We start from the raw sequence: 14054 nt of genomic DNA on the forward strand, positions 1-14054 counted from the left end.
TGCACACCTTGTATACATGGATTAAATGACATTTGATAGGAAAATTGAAGACAATTCTATATGTGTATGCATCCCAATAAATATCTCACTGACAGTCGCGTAATAATTTGACGTCATGAATAACGCTGTCTGTATAACCACAAAACTGATTACACTCCCATTAACTGCCGATATCGATTTCACATATACTATTGCATCTATGTGTTATATGTGTATATAGTTAATACTGCCTCATAGTTTCGTCGCAAATATGCTTTTAATATTTGCGATACATGCGAGAAAATAAATTGATTTAAAAGCTTTTCAAGATAATTCCTTTATCGATTTCGACATATTGCGATATCATTTTACAGCTGTGCCTCTATATCGAAACCGAGCAAATGTTTAGTTTCAAAATTGTATTCTATTGTCTTATCACAACATATATTTATGCTTGTAATATTTCTAATAAAAAAACAAAATGGTAATAGCTACACATGGAAGTAAAAATTATAAAATTATAATAAAGCTCAGATAATCGAACTATAATCGATAAGCGAAACGAGTTTTATTATCACCTTTACAAAAAAATAAAATATAGTCAATCAATACTTTCAAATTATTTGAAGTCGATTAACCCACCCCGCCCAACAAATTCAGTTACAACAAAATGTTATAATTTTTTTTATAAATAATTCGCATTTCCTGAAAAAGAAAAATATAAATATCAACTAAAAAATATATCTTAAAAGTACACAAGTTATTAGAAGTTTTAATTATAGATTTTTATTGGAAAAAAATATAAATTTTTTCATAATTTCAAATACAAACAAAATAAACATTACATAGAAAAAAAGTTTGGTTAAGTTTAAAAATGAGTACGCTATTTAATACAGCGTGCGTAAGAAAAACTAATTATCCGACTTGCTCGCGAAACCTTCGTGTAATTACACACCTGACCAGAAAACCTGCAAGACGCTGCCATCAAATTATTCCGCAAGTATCATTAATGCCTCATTCTACCTGGGAATGCCATTCAAATTCTTCAGAATATCTAAGTGTCGTTAATGATCGCCGCATTCGCCAATAGTATAATATTATGCTACAGTTAAGTATCGTCGCGAAAGACGCAATGCATTGTTACACCGAAAGATAAACTATGGATTGATAACACTATGGATTGAATTTCATTTCACTCAGTAATTACTATTCTGTTTATTCTACTGTGGAGTTATGCAATCAATTCTCGAACACACATATGATCGATTGATGGGAAATCGGTAAACATTTATAATAACAAAGAATCCCGGGTTGCTAAAAAATCGTCCTAAAAGTTAAAAACATTCAAGAGATTTAAAATTGTCCGCTGAGAGAGAGAGAGAGAGAGAGAGAGAGAGAGAGAGAGAGAGAGGTGCGTAATCAATTTTTCTCCAATTCAAACTAGCATATATACAGCCATGTACAAAAATATATTAAGCGCTTACAATTTTCTCGCATTTTATGAAAAGTTAAATATTTTGGCGAAAAAAATCTCAAAAAATTTTCGCTTACGCATGTTAAAGCTAAACGTAAAGATAGGGCTCGGATAGGGTTTTAAATCTGCGTTTGAATCTTTTATCTACGATATTTTATCCCTAAGTTACATAAAATTGAAAAATTATACCTTTGCAATATTTTTGTCTTATTTTAAAGCGCCACAGTTGAATAAAACATCAGCAAACAAAATTTAATATCAAAGTATTTAAAAGTAGACTTCCTAAGTTTTAAAATGCTTTTTGAAAAAAAATTTGTATATTAATTTTTCGCAAAGATATCGTATTTTTTATTATGTAAAATTTTATTATGTAAAAACTTACTTTTTCTAAAATGTTTTATAATTTCGAAACTAAAAAGTATACAAAAAAAAAATAAAAGAAAAAAAATGTTGTTATAATAATATGCTTGACTCGTATAAATTTTTTCAAATTCTTTTAAAAACTTTATTCGATCATCAAGTTTAAAAAAGTTTTACATAATAAAATTTCACATAATAAAAAATATGATATCTTTACAACAAGTCTTACAAATTTTTTTCAAAAAGCATTAAAGCTTAGGAAATCTACTCAGATACTTTTATATTAAATTTTGTTTATTAATTTCATTTAACTATAAGCGCTTTAAAGTAAGACAAAAATATTACAAAAATATCATTTTTCAATTTTATGTAACTTACAAGGGAAGTTTCACAACAGTCCAGAACCAATTTAATTCTCCATGAAATATATTATAAAACACGAAAATCTAAGAGTAACGCGTATTTTTTTATACATGCGCTAACTCATGTTTAAGGGGTGAAACACCCCTTTGAAGAAAAACGGTATTTTTCTTTAGAGGAGAATATCGTCGGAAGTATAAAAGATAGAAAAAAAATTTTTTAATAAAAGTTGTATGATTTCAAGAGTACTTTAAAGCTATAAGAAAAAAATTGTTTTTATTTTTTTTGTTTAATTTAATATCCTCACCACCCATAGTTTTTTTAATTTTTAATTTTTGTTTATTATTTAAAATTAAAAATTATTTGTTTACGAATTCAATCATGTATAATAAAGTTACATTACGACATATCATTTTTGAGAAATAATTATTAACGCTTCCGTATATACGCTATCCATGCTCATATGCATAAGTAATTGTCATCGGAACAATAAAATACATAAATCAACGAATAAATAAATAGACATGATTGATATTTGTAACATTACAAATTATAAATAATGTTAAGAGTTATAATAATTTTCATTATTTCTTCTTAAAGTAAGTAAAACTTTTTTATTCATCTTTGTATACATTACTTCCTTATAATATCTTAAGATTATTCTCTTAAAGTTATTTTCAGTTTTATACGGCTTAATATCTTATTTACTTGTCATTTACGTAATAATTTCTAAATGTATTAGGTGTTGGAATTAATTCGTAGCGTTTTTAATGAAAGAATGTTATTTATTTCACATGAGCATTAAAAAATACATTAATGAAAGTACTTCCCATCACTTGTAAAACGCTACGAATTAATTCCAACACCTAATAATTAACGATGAAATAATTTCTAAATGTTTACACAATAAATTTATATTTTGTATCGTTTACTCATTATACTCGGAGTGCGAGCGTGGCGTAGCAGGCAACACACGAGACTGCTATGCCCTGAGATTTCAGGCAGAAAAATGTTTTTGAACACTCATAGCTCCTCTCGGAAGACAATGGTAAACCACCGAGAAGATCCTTGCCAAGAGCACTTCTTAATAAATCGTTTGTTCGAAACCGACATTAAACTGTAGATCCCAGATGAATGTATACAACCAGCGTGCACACCACAGGCATATGAGAGAAGTCACCACGCTCGACCACTGAGGATGATGACTCGTTATACTCATTACAATAATGATACTCGATGAAAAAATGTTTTAAACATAATGATTTCAGAGTATAAAAAACCTTATTCACATCAATAAATGTTATTAAAAGCATCAAAATCTGGTAAAATGACTTTAGGTAATTAAATAAATTTCTTTTTATACATTTTCAAATATTATTTTACTATTAAAAAATAAATATTGCATAAACGAAATAATAAAATGAAATTATAAGTCTCATTTCTATGATATATTTTATATTTTATTTAAGAATCTCATAACAGTCATAAAATAGTTTAATTTAACATTTATATTTCTTACAGATCATTTTAAAATGTGATTAGAAGAAGCTTATTTTCCAAACATTTCCAAACATTGGTTCTAATAGCATTCTTCTTATCGATTCATAGACTGGACATTGTCTCAATATTATTTCAAATTTAATACATGCAGGAAAACATATTATTACTATGATTATACCGAAAGACGCTACAGGGAAAATATTGTACATTAGATGTTTACGGATTTAGAATTTGGAAAAATTTTGCTAAAAGATTTTCAGATTTTATTATTGAAAAATATTATAAATTTACATAATCGAAATAATATAATAAAATTACAATTTCTGATACACAATCAATTATCATCCCCGCAATATCACAACTTATTTAAATATTCGTGGTTTAAAAGTGACAAACGAAAGACCAGAAGAATTTGAAAATCCATAAAATTTAGTTTTGATCCATAGAAAAGTTCAACAACATGTGATATTAAAGATTGTAGTAATATAATTGTAGTAAAACGTTTTTATGATGCAAGAAATCATTAAAACATTTTTTATCGAGCATCATTATTGTAATGAGTATTATGAGTAAACGATACAAAATGTAAATTTATTGTGTATAAACATTTAGAAATTATTTCATTATTAAATACGTTTAGAAATTATTACGTAAACGACAAGTAAGTAAGATATTAAAGCGTAAAACTGAAAATAACTTTAAGAGAATAATCTTAAGATATTGTATTATAAGGAAGTAATGTAAGAGGTGAATAAAAAAGTTTTACTCACTTTAAGGAGAAATAATAAAAATTATCATCTCTTAACATTATTTATAATTTATAAATACCTATCATGTCTATTTATTTATTCGTTGATTTATGTATTTTATTATTCCGACAATTGCACATGAGCATGGATAGCGTATATACGGAAGCGTTAATAATTATTTCTCGAAAATGATATGTCGTAATGTAACTTTATTACATGATTGAATTTGTAAAGAAATAATTTTTAATTTGGTATAAAACAAAAATTAAAAATTTAAAAAAATTATGAGTAGTGGGGATATTAGTGGGGATAGGTTAAACAAAAAAATAAAAAAATTTTTTTTCTTTATAACTTTAAAATACTCTTGAAACCGTACAACTTTTATTTAAAAATTTTTTTTCTATCTTTTATACTTCCGACGATATTCTCCTCAAAAGAAAAATACCGTTTTTCTTCAAAGAAAGAGTGTTTCACCTTAAACATGAGTTAGCGCACGTATAAAAAAAATACATGTCTGTTAGATTTTCGCGTTTTACAACATATTTCATGGAGAATCAAATCGGTTCCAGACAGTTGTGAAACTTCCCTTGTTAGGAACAAAATATCGTAGACAAAAGATTCAAACGCAGATTTAAAGTCCTTTACTTTTTTAAGCTTTAAAATGCGTGGTCGAAAACTTCTCTGAAATTTTTTTTGCCAAGATATTTAACTTTTCGTAAAATGCAAGAAAATTTTAAGTGCTTAATATTTTTGCACATGACTGCATATAATATATATATATACATATATATACATACACACACACACACACACACACACACACACACACACACACACACACACACACACACACACATATATATATATCTTTCTCGCATCAGAACAAAAAATTATACGTTATTGTTGATATTATTAAATATCAATGTTTAGATAAAAACACTCAATATTTATTTTATTTTCTGAAGAATTTCTTTTAAAGTCCTTTACTAATAATTTCTAAATGTAAGTTGCATATGAGTGTGTGTATGTGTGTGTGTGTGTGTGTGTGTGCGTATTTGTGAAATATTCGCTTTTCACAAGATATGTCTTGCATGCAAAATATAAAACGATTTTATAGCAATGAGCAACTCGAAAGAGTGATATTTTTCGTATTTAGTTCTTTTTATAAAATTGCAAAATTAAAACAGATCTTTATAGATATCTAGCGTGTCGAAAAAACACATCTCTTTCAGGATTGAACATACCGTTAATACTGCAGAACCACTCGCAGTGACGAAGATAAAGAACGAGGGGATTTCTATTAACTTGCGACGTTTAACATTACGTTTCCATTTCGTGTATCGGTATAATGAAGAGTAAATTCAGAATTTTTCTCACCATTACTGAAATTGCGCGAAGAAGTAAGAGACTCGTGGTCGTTTGCGAAAGAACCGACGGCCATTTCGTTACGATGATAAAAATTGGATTACAAGTTTCTCAATCTTCTCCGTACTACTTTTTTCATATGCAAGTGAATTTTCGTGAATATTCCAACGATATATCTAAAAACGACACTATAAAATTTCGTCAGCTTAAATTCTGAATATAATTTCAGCAAATATGTTTCACAGTAAGGTAAGATCTGCACGAAAGAGATAAAAAATTTTAGTTTCATCAAAAGTGCGACAATTTTATACGATGTTATGGTCGTAAAATACAATTATATAATTTTATTAAAATTCTTTGATAGTAATTATTGTGTATTTATTGTCTTAATTTAAATAAATAATTTAGTTAAATAATTAAAGCGAATAAATGTGTGTAAATTATAATAGAATAGCTTTATATAAATGTATATACATAATTGACTTAAAAAAACGATGAGTCTAGAAGTGGATTGTTTGATTTTCTTTTATAAAGATCTTTAAATATATAAACATAGTATGCTTTAAATATGCGAAAGGTCTTAAATTTTCCATTTTCTTTGTAATAGTAAAGTTAAGTAAAGCGTTGAAAGTAAGCGAGTGTAATACATTACACCTGACACGCGGTAACCACGTAAACTCATCCATAAACTGTTCGCGATCTTATCCATACGGCCTGTAGACTTGGATAAAAATTTCCGTGATAACATTTTGTACAGCTACACTGTTAATCAAAAAAAGCATCAATTAATTAACGTTCCTCACAACGGTTTGACAAGAAAAAGAGGGATAACCACTAACGTTCTCGTTCGTGCGATAAATGAGATGAGCAGAAACTACTGACAAAAATAAAACAAATTTACTTATTGTTAAAGGAAAAGGCACAAGGGAGGATATCGATCTACGAATTAGAGAATCAATTCATCTTTGGACGCAAACATAATAAAATAATAAAATATAATTTTTCCGTGGGAAAAAATTGTGCACTGAAACAATTCGGCTCAATGTTCCTTTTTATATGTATCTATGTATATATTGTCAAAACATTTCAATGTTCTATACAAACGTTCGCGCTGTTCACAAATAGTGAAACGTACAAAAACAAACGGTGAATAATTGAAAAAAATGATTGAAAATAAGTAATAATAAAAAAAAGTCACGAAAAAATTCTCAAAATTATTGTATAAGAGAAATAATACGCCTTTATACATCTAAAATAACTTGTAATTTTTCATTCTATAATTAATGCTTTGCCAAACTTGTTTAAATACAATCTTTTTTAGCCATTCATAGAATCGTTATCGGTGAAAGCAAATTTGGTTGGTCCGAGTTAGCCCATATAGGAATCTACGTATAGGAATTTACGCGAATTCCAAACGATAATTTCAACGGAACGATAATGCATAGCAGATAGATTACAGCCGATTACGATCACTTGAAAATTAGCGCAAACGCGAAGCAATAAATCGGCTCTTCCGAGCGCATCATTTCTTCATTAAACGTGCGCGTTAGGGACTTGTCGATAATCCTCCACGAACTACATCGGCGAGGTGCGGTTGCTTGGTGAACGGCTTCACCATCGACATCTGGTATCCAGAGCATCGTCATTATCGCTAAAAAGACGGGCATTCTTCATCGCGCAATACTCTACGGGGTGCTATGTAATAAAGGGATTCCTTCGGCTGACTGGAACGCAGTTGTGGGTGTCATTTCTATTTTCAAATTAGTCTTGTTCGTCTCTACGCGATAGACGATATAACGGAAGAATGTGACCCGTTCTAAGTCACGAATGAGACGAACTTCAATTTATTAGACCTTCGCGCCAGACACCACCGTTGGAAACGGTGAAAAAGAAAAGAGCTTTCCGCAGAATCTATATTTCACATAGAATTAATTGTTGCTCGTTCTATATACAATAATTAATTATACAAGATGTGTCTCGAGAGTCGAGTAAAAAATATTTATTCTCTCTCTCTAAACTACAATATTTTTTAGTAAATCTGGAACACTTCGTGTAATTAATTTTTACACATGTGACAAGCATCGATCACGTGTGTATAAAATATAGACCACGCGATGCCACGCGAAAAATAGCGGAGCTACTTATTATTCGCACTTTACCGGAATATTAATCATTAAATTTTTAATAATAAAAAATTTCTGTGTACGCGTGTTGTAGTTTGTACGATAGAACTATTATTTTAGATAGAAAAACGTTATATAATGGTAGCAATATTTTAACGTAAATATTGATAGTCGGCGATAAAACACTGGTTATTACGTTAAACATCTTTACAATCTGATTAATGAGAATTGTGTTTATATTGTTCATGGACTATCGCATTGTAATTTCATTCCTGAGTAATTAATACACCGATCATAACCGATGCGCGTAATGGTCCATCGTTCGTGCAGATTGACAAACGGAGAGCAAATAGAAATAGCGATGCCGATATTTGCGTATAGCCACGGTGTAAATAACACATATCAAAGGACGCGCATATGAGCATATAACATTGCCGAAGTCCTATTTGACATGTCAAATTTGACAAGACTTATGATAAATAGCCGCCTGCTTACTCTTCCTAGGAACATAAATAATCTTATTTGCCAATCTAATTTCTCTAATTAAAATAATTAAGTCGTGTTTCATAAATTAATTTAAAATTTACGATATCAACTTAATTTATATCATTGCAACAGATATGAAAAAAATGTATGGAAAAAAAGTAGAAGAAGTCGATATCGATGCTAAATTATAAAGTAACATCAATTGCTACAAGACAAACTACCGTATTTCCGCTCAATGATAGTTGTGCAATGCATTCGCGACGGATTGTCGAGCTGACGATCGAACCGATCGAAGAATAAAATTCTCGCTATGGCGATAACGTGCGTATATTAAACAGGAAACAAATTGTAGGTGCACTATAGAATGCGAGTGCCAATAGGCTATAGAATCGCGTCGAGCTATACAGTTTTTTATGTATTCTAACGGCACAGGCATAGCAATCGGTGAATTACGCGAGCTGCAAAACCGTCCTCCCATTCCCTCGGGGATGTTCCACGAATCCCTCGATAATTTATCGATTAAGTCGTGCATGGAATACGAATCCCCGGTGCCTCTGGACCCTATCGCGGATTAAAGCGCGCGGTGCATTTGTCATATTGTCATTACTCATTGTCAAAATATCGCGAGCAGCCCCCTCCCAGATAGAATTTTTTTTTATTGTCGACGAATGTTGCAGAAAATCGACTCGTTTCCAAAAGGATTCACTTTCCAGTACGAAAAACGTCATTTGTAAAAATTTCTTCCTCCAAAAAGATTTAGTATATAGCAATATATTTGTTTTTTTTTTACTAATTATATTACATAGGTATATTTATCATAATCATATTGTAGTCTGAAATAAATCCTAATAATAAATAATCAAATTTTGAGTAAAATACAATAATTTCAATTAAATGTCCCATTAATATAACCAAAAGTAGTTTTAGTTTTCCAAATATTTAGTAAGTATTATCAAATGTAATAATAACCTACCATTTATATAATAATAATTATTGAATATTTATTATAGAAAAATAAAACTATTTTTAGTTGTATTATTTGATTAAAATGATTTCACTCAATATTTGATAATTATTACCAGACACTCTTTTTTCAGTGTATTGCGGCGTTCAAGCTGCAAGACTTTCTTCGTTAAAGCAGAAAAGTCGGTTAAATTCTTCAGGAAAATATATTAGTAGGAAGAGAAAGCAAAACGTCACTAGTCTCAAAAGGGTACTGTCATACACACCATTATGTACACGTGAGATCCTGAATGACACGACTTATGCGGAATCACGCATCAAAAATCCACACGCCCGTCTTAAGTGCGATCGCGTGAAGAAGAGGACGAAAGGTTAACGGCGTGTAAATTTCACTTGATGCTCCCTACAGTCGGCAGATTTCGTTAAACGCAAAAGCGTCAACGAATGACTGCCGTTAAGTTTAGTGGCACGTTAGACACGGAAATCGCAGTCATATATAGAGCGTACTCGTGAATTCTCGTTACTGCAGCCTTTCGTTTGAAGATTCTTTCAAAGAAGGATTCACTTAGAGATTGTTTCTATGAAAATGCTTCGAATAAAATAAGCGGCATTCTTTTTAATTTAATTTTTAATCTTCATGATGCTGTGACTATAATACAAATAGCGTACATACATATCCACGTAACTGTAAGCACGTTCGATGTAAAATCTGACTTAATATAAATATTATAATATGCTCGCCATAGTGCGCACAAAAGAGTCTACCAAGGTAATGTTAGCTCACCTTAACGAGCAATATCCGATATAAAATGTAAATGTAATGAACGTCATTCTGCATATGCCCGCGCAAGCAACAGATATTTATTTTAGACGGTTAAACAGAAAAAGCTACACATTGAAAATGAACGGAAAAAATGAATTGCGCGTAACATTAAAATGTTGCCTAAAATGTAATAATAAATAAATGTAATAGTAAAACTGAGAAATATCATTATTATTAGATCTTTGAATAAACTATAAGATATATCGCGAAAGATAAATTAAATTTTGTCGCGTTTATTAATAAGTGACGAGGTTAAATACGAAAACATTAAAATTCGTATGTACTTTAATTGCCAATTATCCGCTACGTTGTATAGCGTGCTTCCAAAAATCTTTGTTAAAGACAAGCGTGACTGTCATCGCAAGGTTGCTATCAATTCACGTAAATGTCGTAAATTACCAACGTCGGATAACCGTCGGATTAAGATCGTAGGCACGGAACTTACTCCGACGTACATACATATTTTGACAAGGGCAGCAAGGGTTAAGACCAAGATTTAGCTCGTCTATGTAGACACAGTCTCGTAGTCGTCGGCATAGTCGATATCAGACTGGGAGACTTCCCTGTTCTTTATTTAAAGTTAAACACGAAGAAAAACAGACGTTCAGGAAGATTGGTATCATAATACTAATTTATTCAATACTTCCGTTAGATTTAACGAAAGAATTCAAAACGTGGAGAAAAAGTTCAGTAAACAATTTATATCTCTCTAAAATCTTACAATATTAAAATAATATTAGGTGTTGGAATTAATTCGTAGCGTTTTTAATGAAAGAATGTTATTTATTTCACATGAGCATTAAAAAATACATTAATGAAAGTACTTCCCATCACTTGTAAAACGCTACGAATTAATTCCAACACCTAATAATAATGTTAAACAATAAATTCTCATTAATATTAAATAATAAATATTAAATAATAAATAATGTTAAAAAAAGCGTTTAAAAATAGAACTTTAAATACTTCTCTTTGCAAATTGATTATATCCATATTATTCTGTCCTTTTACTAAAATTAGATCAATATTTAAAATTAAATCATATATAATATGATAGCAAATAATTCATAACTTCACCTTTTTACCTAATTTACATCAAAGTTAAAAATCTTTTCTGATAACATATAAATAAATTGTCAGGACTTTATATGTATATTATAAAATTAAATTATTAAATTGCTAAAAATGTTTTTTTCAGTTTTGTTAAATACTTTTCATTTGAAAATGATGCCAGAAATATAATATAAAATATATTTTATACGTGTAGCATAATACGTACATATACGTTATAAAATAACAGAGAATTACATTTTTAATAAAATAATTAAAGAATGCTCGAAAGGGTGAATTTTATTTTTGCATCTTTTTGCATTTTTTAAGAAGCAATCATAATAACTTGAGAATTATAAAACTAATTCGAAGAGATTATTCATCGAAGGGATTATTCATCAAAAGAAATCGCATGTAGATCACCTATCTAACGAGCACACAACAAACAAACAAACAAATACATCACGAGGAAAGAAGTAATACAAAATGCACGGGAATTCTTCATCGGAGTGGGAACGGAAAGCAGGTAAGAGACGGCTAAAGATAATGTACCCCTGCATACAGATGACGTTATTAAACGGAAATCTGCAGATGGAGCGAACACATAAAGCACTGTCTACCATCGTTGTCTGATTAGGCATGCAACGTTTCCCATCTCTATTCCTCCTCCTTCCTCTTTCTCACAGTGAGATACTAAAAGCTTCCTCTTTCTCTCTCCCTCTTTCTCGCTCTCTTTCTCTTTCGTTACGGACACGTGGCACGCCACACCGCCACGTAAATTCCGTAAAACGATAACGGCGATTTTAACACCGCATACAATGTAACATTGCGCGGCAATGCAGTTCGTTCACAGTAACGAACTCGAGGGAGCGAGCTTTTCTCCAATTCCCGCATTCCGGAAATTCAACCGAGAAATCTAACTTTGGCTGCGGCTCATGTAAAAATGCTTCTGTCATAAAATGCAATTGTATCGCAACGCAATGTACGCAAATCTCCATATTAATTATATACATTATATACATATGTCTTTTACTAGCGTTTCTATTAATAGATCGTAAGTCAAATGTTGTAAAAATATATTATGTATTAGAGTGCCAGATATAACAGAGAAGCGCAACCGAGCATATTTAATAATTTATAATTAATCGTGTAAAGAAAAAAATGGCTGTGTTTACATCTGTCATTCCGCAAAATAAAGTACGATTCCTATAACAGTAGCGTTTCTACTAAAAATACTGATTCTCTTTGGAAACTACAGTATATAAAGATTTAAAAATAATGATACCGAAATTAGAATCCTAGAAGACTATCCGTAGAAAAATAGCGGAACCAATCAGAAATCGGGATAACGGTTGCGCTTCTCTGTTATATCTAAGACTTTATTATGTGCAAAACAAAGAATATAAATTACAGGCTAGTCAGTTAGCACACAAGAATATTTTAGATATAATTTATAGTTAACTGTAGTATATAAGAGAGAGTTCTTATATTATTTAGATATTATTTAAATTGGTATTTTTATTTTACAATTTATATATAGGAATTCTTTCCTCTGGAGGGAGAGAAAGAGAGAGCGAGAGAGAGAGAGAGAGAGAGAGAGAGAGAGAGAGAGAATAGAGCTTTTGTTAGACATTAATTTAATTGGTTGCTTCCAGTAGAGAAAGCAGCTTTGTAACTGTTGTAAAATTCTTTAATATATATGATTGATTTACACATTCACAGTAAGGAACAAGGAGCAATTATATTAAAGAATTTTACGACAATTACAAAGCTGCTTTATGTATAAATGCAGCTAATAATTACATATCGATCTTGACGAATGAACTTTAATTATTCCAAAATTCTGAAAGAAATTTATTTTTAATTTCAACGAACAACCGAATAATTTTTCATTCCATCAAATTTACTTACCGACTGATGTCTATTCTTCCACCAAAGCAATATCGTAGACGTTCCTGCTCCAATAAGCCATCGAAATGCGATCCTTCCTTCCTTCCTTCAGAAGACACAAACTTAAATTCGAAATTCGCGAGGTTTGTCTCGACACTTTCATCCGACACTTCCAAAACGCGCGATTGGCTTTTAGCGAATAACAACGCTAAAACCTGTCACAGTCCCATCGTCACGACACCTTCCTTCGTACAAGAAAACAAGTTCGAAATTTATTTTAACAAGCGTGCGCCGATGAGAAATACTTGCGGCGAAGACTGTACGCGATATCGGCGAATGAATATGATAATTTAACGAATATGCAATTAATAGAGTACTTTTACAATACCGTGTATCCAGATATGGTGAACGTTGATGAAAATCTCGTTATTTAGTAGAAAGCGATTGCGAACTGCGCATGTGTAGTTTTAACTTTTCACTAAGTAACGTAATTTTAGCGTTTACTGTATTTGCATACACGGTATGCAAAAACTTGCAAAAACTTCCTAATGTTTGACCGTTTGCGCTAATTTGATACAGCAGGATGATCGCCCGGCACTTTACTGTGCACTCCCGACGTTTATTCACGTGAAACTCACCACCGTCACGTAAAAAGCGTAAATAATACAGAGCGGCATGTTTTTCTCTAACCGCCGCGAACGTACAATGCACTGACATAACAAGATGGCGACATTGCGCCGCGGCGAAATACGCAGCATACTTCACGCCGTACATATGCGTAGCGCACTTCGCGCTGTAACTACACATCACGGTTCAAATAATACTTCGAATATGGTCAACCGCAATAAATCGTTAACGCTTCATGTATGTATATCTGGAATACGTTTGCATCAAAAGCCTGTATTTTTGTCACTCTCGACGCGCTATCATAT

The 14054-nt window shown here is 30.9% G+C and overlaps 1 protein-coding gene across 1 annotated transcript in view; it reads right to left on the minus strand.

The window, feature by feature from the left end:
• Window positions 1–13847, minus strand: part of LOC105148322 (neurotrimin) — a 378921-nt gene extending 365074 nt beyond the window's left edge. Inside the window, exon 1 of the mRNA XM_011059981.2 lies at window positions 13144–13847. The gene's annotated coding sequence lies outside the window, so the exon portion shown is untranslated. The remainder of the gene's footprint in view (window positions 1–13143) is intronic.
• Window positions 13848–14054: the final 207 nt, after the last annotated feature.

The sequence above is a fragment of the Acromyrmex echinatior genome, chromosome 8 (genome assembly GCF_024713525.1).
Source record: "Acromyrmex echinatior isolate Ae372 chromosome 8, ASM2471352v2, whole genome shotgun sequence".
Lineage (NCBI taxonomy): Eukaryota > Metazoa > Arthropoda > Insecta > Hymenoptera > Formicidae > Acromyrmex > Acromyrmex echinatior.